Here is a 7738-nt window from a genome sequence, read left to right on the forward strand (position 1 = left end):
CAAGCATGAAATTATAAAATTGCCGCGTGCACAATTAAATAAACTCCAACCTACCACACCTGTACTCACTCCAATGCACTCTCACTTTTCCACCTCTATATTTGAACAGCTGCAAGAAAAAAACAAGGTCACTGACGATGAACAGCAAAAAAAGAGCAAGAGAAGGACCCAAAAACACCACGCGAAGAACATGTAGAACAATCAGCAGTAACAAGTACAGAGGTGAAAACACATAATACCTATGAATTATCTTATAGTTCAAAAATACACATTTCACTACTTTCCTCAATCACAGAGAGAGGAGACAGATGAGGAAAAGGAAGCCAAAGAAGAAAAGCAAAATGTTCTTCAAACGGCAGACATCAACGTCAAAGAAGACCACGCGCCAAAATATTCACTCACCGAAAAAACCGCAGCAGAGACGGCAGCAGCGACAACGACTAAAAAGGTAAAGTTACATAAGCTGATCCTCTAAAAGTATAAAATAGCTCTGTTGAAGCTCAAATGCACTGCCACTTAGCCACCTGTGTGTTTCAAAAGATACAAGACAAAAACAACGGCAGCGGTGATGAACTCCAAAAGACAGAACAGGAAGATGCCCAAAAACCTCCACTCAACAAAGAACAAGCACAACAGTCAGCAGCAGCAACGAGAACAGCAGCAGAGACAACAGAAACAACAACGACTGAGAAGGTAAAGTTACATAAGTTGATTCTACGAAAATATAAAGTAGTTCCATGGTTGAAACTTACCACATTTATGATTGAATAGCTGCAAGACAAGAACCATGACAGTGACGATGATCACCAAAACAAAGAACAAGACGGTACCCAAGAAACAATGCCCAATGAAGAACAGGTGGAACAGTCAGCATCACCAACGACAGCTCAACAGGTGAATTTGCACGAAATGTTTCCACAAAACGACAACTTAATCACAATCAAAATAGCTCAAAGCACGCACCGAACGCTTCACTATTTTCCCATAACAGCTGCTATAATTAAAATAAAGTAGCAAGTTAAATCATTTCAATGCTTTTTAAATGACAACGCAGAAACACGAAGAAGGCAACCACGAAGATACAACCAATGAAGCAAGCACACAAATTGTTCCAGAGAAAGAACCAGAAACTATTGAAGAAAACCCTACGCCTTCGTACGATGCCAATTCCCCTTGCAGACAGGTCAGTGCCATCCAGGTCGAGACTAAAAAACAATATAGAAAAAACCACAAGCAAGACATAACAGTTCACAAGAAAAAACATGATGCCAATAAAAGCATAGATGACTCAAATAAGGATGGAGAAGAAACTGAACAAAAGGGTACAACGCAAAAAGAAGAACAAAACATGTCGTAGGAAGGAGAAGGAGAACAAGAAAGGAACAACACTGGACAGGACATATCTTCCAGCATCGAAGCAGGCAAGACAATAGAAACATAATTGCTATCTTTTGATCTTTGTGACTTGGAATTATTTACATTAAATTCAAAATCATCACAGGCACGGTGAAGAAAGGGAGCAAAGATAGCGATTACATCAACAAAGCCATCGAAGACCTGTACAACGTTGTATGCAAGCCATGGACAAAGAGAGAAATGTAAGTTCATGCAACTAACACAGAAAACATTCTTACACATGATCATTTTGACTGTATCACGTGTGAACTAAAACATTTTTCTAAATATACTTTGCAGGGATTAGCTTTTCAATACAACGGACAAGTTTGATGTAAATCTAGGACATGTCTCCGAAAGCTTCAAGGTCGGTAAACCAGTATGCTCCGAAGCAATAGAGCCCATGCTAACAATCTTGATAAAACAACTCAATGGCACACGGAGAAAGATTCTGTCGTTAAGCAACACTGTAAGTAAATACCACGGCAAAAGAATCACGTTTAAAACACTATATATGACTTTATAAATAGATAAACTTCCCCTATAACTGAACTGACAAATTCCCTTTGTCTATCTGTGACGAAACAAGCAGCACTCAATAAGGGAAGCCGGCGACGAAGATCCAATGTGCTACGAAAATAATGATCAACAACAGAATAGAAAAAAATTACTACCTGCAAGGCTTAGATCATTTTTCAACATGAGAGAAGAAGAAAAACTGCAAGATTATAACATGGTAAGGAGATTAGCTGTTTCAAAAACAAAACACAATTTACGTATATGCTATGCAAAGTTCTCTTTTTATTTTATGTTTCTAAATATAAAAATATTTCCAAATGTTTTCTTTTTATTTTGTGTTTTGCAGTTCCTTCTACCATGTTCGTTGAGCGGGTTTGAGCAAGACGAAACTATAAGTCATTACTTCACCATCACAGTTAACATGCAAAAACAGCGTTTTGAACTCCTCGACTCTTCAACTCCATATCCAGGCACAATAGAATTCTTCAGCAATGTAACCAGCAAATTAATGAAAATCTGGAAGCACATAAGCATAGAGCTACAACTTTCAGAAAAAAGCATCGACCATTACAAAAAGGTCAGACTGCAGGTGCCACTTCAAGGAGAAGACACGTAAGCACTTCCAACATCTTCACTTATTTCTTTTTTTTCAATACAAGATTCAATACTACAATTACTGAAATAGTTCTGTTCTTTCGTCTTTTCAATACAACAATTACCACTACCATTGCTCAAACTTTTCTCTTATTTCCGTTTCTTGAAAGCAACAATCTTACCAGCACCATTCATATACATGCAGAATGGACTGCGCATTCTACATGTACATGAACCTGAAGCACTACTCCAGTGATGGAACAACAGCAACCTTAATGCCAGAACAAGTACGAAAGTTGAGGAAAAAGGTTCTATATCAACTAATCAGCCAGCACAAAGGGAATACAAAACTGTCACTAATCAAGTGTACAACAGGTAAGTCTTTTCAGAAACTAAATCTTACAGTTTCGTAACACTAGAATAAGTAATATTTTTTTTAATTATTGTTTTACAGATATGCTGAAATATGAAGTAGATATGGAAGACAAAGAAATGCAACAAGCAGAATGTTGCGTACTAGAAGAGTTTCCGCCAACTACCGGGCCAAAAGAACATATTATGCATGCGACAACCACACAAGAGCATGAAGTTATTGATATATCCAGTAAACGCAAAGATATTATGGATGTCAGCAGCCACGATGTCGCCCAACAATCTTGCACAGTCCACGAACAAAATGATCCACCAATAGAGCCAGATCAACCACCACCAGACGACAAGATACCACACCATGCCGAAGAGGAAACAGACGAGCAAAATATCAACAGCAATATCACGACCACAGAGCAACTGGAACAAACAGACACTGAATTAAAAGAGGATGACAGAAGCAACGACGTACCAAGAAGAAACAGGCTCAACAAGCAATCAGCAGGGCACCTCCAGCACCATCTCTTTAGACTTCCTAAAACCAAAAACAATGGAAAAGCAGGAAGAAGTTGACGAATTTCTTTCAAACCTTAACCCACTACAACTACAGGTGTACAACGACCACATAAAGATGGGCTCTAACTTTGATTTAATCAAAACATGGCTGACCGAGCATGAAAGCTATGAATTCAACAAAAATCCCAAGCCGTTTCTGACAATCTTGCAGCAAGAGTCAAGAGAACATTCAATGCCTCAATCAGCTGAGAACAGCTCAGACAAGAAAATCTCGGTCAAGAAAAGGCCGGTAAAGCCTTCAAGCAGGCTCCTTGGAGAAATCAAGATTCCTACATTTGTTCCAGGAGATTTCAAATTCATGAACAAAGCCAGAGCACTCCATGAATACCTATTCAGCAAAGAAGGATAGGACGAATGCGGAGAGTAAGTACTTTCTCTTCAATAAACAAAAAAACAAACAAATGTTGCCCCTTTTTAAACCAACCTAACTAATGTATAAACTTTTTCTGCTTGCAGTCTAAACGTGTATATTAGCTCAACGCGACCCGATTGGATTATAGGAAAACAAATAATGGCATAGCTAATGAAAGGAGATGATGGACAGATGGAGGGCTCCATCGCAAACGCATTGTTCGACGAATGGACATCGCAGCAACAATACAACACAACCGATAAAGCCATACTTCCCGTAGAATTTGCAAACGTATGAAGTCCATTTTGACAAAAACACTTGCATCATTTCAGTGAATACAAAGATTGAACTAAAAAGTAGAAAACTTTTTGGTCGCAGGTCGTGCTCGGTGTTAAAACTGGAGAGGAAGGAGGACTAGCAGAATTCAATGAGGAAGAAGCATTGAAAGAGTTTGCACCCCTTGTAACAGGCAAGGAACTTTTAAAGAAGAAGTTGGTAAGTTAATAGAAATATAGAAACATAACTCATTCTTCCTACATATTGCACATTCACATGTCATTTAATTCTCCTGACAAGAATTAACTTTAACTCACTCTGTCTCCAAACACTGCAGATTATGATACCTCACAACACAGATAAACACTACACACTGTACGTGCTCAACAAGTACACGAACTCCATCAACATACTTGACTCACTGAATTACAGACACGGAGACGGAAAAAAACATGGAAAACACACCACACAAGGACCACCAAGAACTGGTACGTCAATTCAACCTTGTTTCCTAATTAGTTTTCCAATTCCTGCATTCCCTTTATTAATAGCAAAACCCAACAATAACACAAATTAAAAGGATGCACGCACTCATGAAGAAGCATTACGGTGAAGCGGAGCTACAAGCCAACAACGAACCAAACTGGTCGCGGATAGCACAAACACCTAACAGAGTTTGCGTGCCAAAACAGTAGGGTACCCAATGCAGACACTTCATGGCTCAATTTGCAAAATACTAGAATGGCATTGAACTCATAAAAGATGATGAGGATTTCATTGTAAGTGAATAGTACAAGAGCAACAATTTTAATTTTTACAAGCAGCACTACTTGAATACTTCAATATCCGATAACCTCCATGCAGCAAAGCAACGTAGATGCCGAGTGGAAACCAGAGTTCCTTTTTACAACCATATTTGGTGAAACAAACCAACTAAAGTGGGAGCAACTACCTGGAAGAATCAAAGAATTCAAACCAGAAACTTTAAAGTTCTTTTCCACCAAAAAAGGTAAGAAAATCATTTCTACTTATCCTCTTTTTTGTAATAACCTACACATCACATGGTGTTCACCAACATCTTTCGTATCACGAGAGCTTACATATAACATATCTGCTTCCGTTGACTGAAACAGATGAAAAAAAAAGGAAAAAAAGACAAAGCACCAGTCCATATCCAAAACATTCTCATTACTTCCAACACACAAAGGAGGCGTCCGACCTCTTCCATCTAGTCATGAGCGACAGCTGGCAAGAGGAATACAAAAGGTGAGTTGTTTTCTATTGCACCTCAAAATAGTTGGACAGAGCCCAAAAATAATGTAAGAATCTGTTTCTCACTAACCGTCACCTCCAAAATAATTTCATCTCCCCTGTCGCAGCAAAACTATATTTAGACGCATCCGCAGGGACAGTGAAAGCACGCAACTTACTGGAGCCCAGCTGAAGGCAGTATTTGGTCCAAGACCAGCACAGACGAACAAACGACATCATATGGAAAAGAGGATCCTCGATGACATAGCAGAAATCTGGGAAAGCAGACAAGAATCAAAACAGAGTGACAGAGTAATATTAGGCCCAAACTTTGCAGAGGTAAACTTTTAAAAAGCAAAATCTTGTGAACATTGCAACAACTACTCTTTTTATATTATTACACGGATCTTTTTTCTAACAATTTTTTTCATCATAAATATTGTTTGCATCATATATTGGATTTGAAGAAACACACAACTACTATTACAAAATTTAAAAATGAATTGCAAAAAACAAAAAATCAGCTTGTTCCCATGTATCTCAAGGAAAATCAATGGAAAAAGCTCTCAACAGCAAACATGGTAACAACCTATTCTACCATGACAAAATCTGAAAATATGCGTTCTATTAAATTACTTTATATTAAACCGTCATCTAAGCAACACGTTTTTTGTACGCAGATATTCATTCCAATGGAGAAGCATGACCGCTATGTACTATATGTGCTGGACAAATACAAACACAAAGTTCACATTATTGATCCTCGAGAAACAACTCACGAGGAATTTGAGAAAGAAAAGATACACATCGACAAATTGACACCAGAAGAAGCAAGTCGAGTACTTTAGAAAAATGAAGATGCCAGAAAAGAAAGAGAAAGACAGTTTCAGGAATATCATGTTCATAAGACGGCAATCGTAAGCATTTATACATAACAATTTTTTCAGTTTTACAAGTTGAAATATTAAAACAATTAATTACAAAATACAATATTCCCATGTACCTATATTTAAAGAAGTCTTCAACATCATACTAGGACAAACAATGAATGCCAAGGGTACAAGATGGCAGACTCATACTGTGCAAGATGTTCCAGTGGTAGAAAAGGGAGAATCAACATTTGCTGTTTTAAAAGCTTGCATTCCTCTACAATGGTGAAAAGTTTATCGAAGACCTGGAAGATTTGTCTGTAAGTTTATATATATTTACTTATAAACAACTTATATGCACAAACTCTAATAATATACTTCTCTTCTCGGCAAAATTTCACAGGATGAGGTCGAAGACTGGAGGGCAGAGCCAATGTACATTCTCTTAAATAGCGAGATGAATCAAGTCAAAGCTAGTGAAATGGGTGACGAGATTAGCAAGATCTTAAGGAAAAATGAAGACAAAAACTTTTGATTTAGCCCGCGAAGCTAATTCTATCTAGACGTGACAAAACAGTTTGTCAATAACTCACATTTATATGTAATGTAGTTAGAAATTGCGTGTTCATGTTCAAAAAAGAACTATTCCGACAACAGTGCGTCTTACATCATAAGAGAGCGCCAGTAAACTATAAACAACAATGCCTCTTCTTATTTGTACAACAGTAGTGACTCCAAAAACGAACCCTTACGCGCGAATCTGGAAAGCACCGTCCCGTGCCTCCAGAGGCGACATGGCCTCGTGCCACCAAACCCTGAGTCACCATGCCTCCGGGCAATATCCACACACACACACACATACCCTTACGCGTGACTCTGGAAAGCAACGTCCCGTGCCTCCAGAGACGACATGGCCTCGTGCCACCAAACCCTGGGTCACCATGCCTCCGGGCAATATCCACACACACATATACCCTTACGCGTGACTCTGGAAAGCACCGTCCCGTGCCTCCAGAGGCGACATGGCCTCGTGCCACCAAATGCTGGGTCACCATGCCGCCGGGCATTATCCACACACACATATACCCTTACGCGTGACTCTGGAAAGCACCGCCCCGTGTCTCCAGAGACGACATGGCCTCGTGCCACCAAACCCTGGGTCACCATGCCTCCGGGCAATATCCACACACACATACCAAGAGCGCCTCAACCGTTGCTAGCTCCTATGCACACGTGACTTCACATGCTTCAAACCCGTGCCTATGGAGGCAACATAACAATGCCTTTGTAGTATGCACACATATGCATACACACACAAACATATATATCATCAACAAAGCATAACTCTTAACCAGACATGACCGCACATTCTTCAAACCTGTGCGTTCTGAAACAAAGCAGCTTGCCTTTTGCATGACCTGCTAGGAGGTTTCCTCGCACCGGAGGCACCGTGTCACACCGCGACGGACAATGCGCCGCACGAACCAGCACGCCGCACGAACCAGCACACACTTCGACCAACACACACTTCGACCTA

Source organism: Triticum dicoccoides, chromosome 1B (genome assembly GCF_002162155.2).
Source record: "Triticum dicoccoides isolate Atlit2015 ecotype Zavitan chromosome 1B, WEW_v2.0, whole genome shotgun sequence".
Classification (NCBI taxonomy): domain Eukaryota; kingdom Viridiplantae; phylum Streptophyta; class Magnoliopsida; order Poales; family Poaceae; genus Triticum; species Triticum dicoccoides.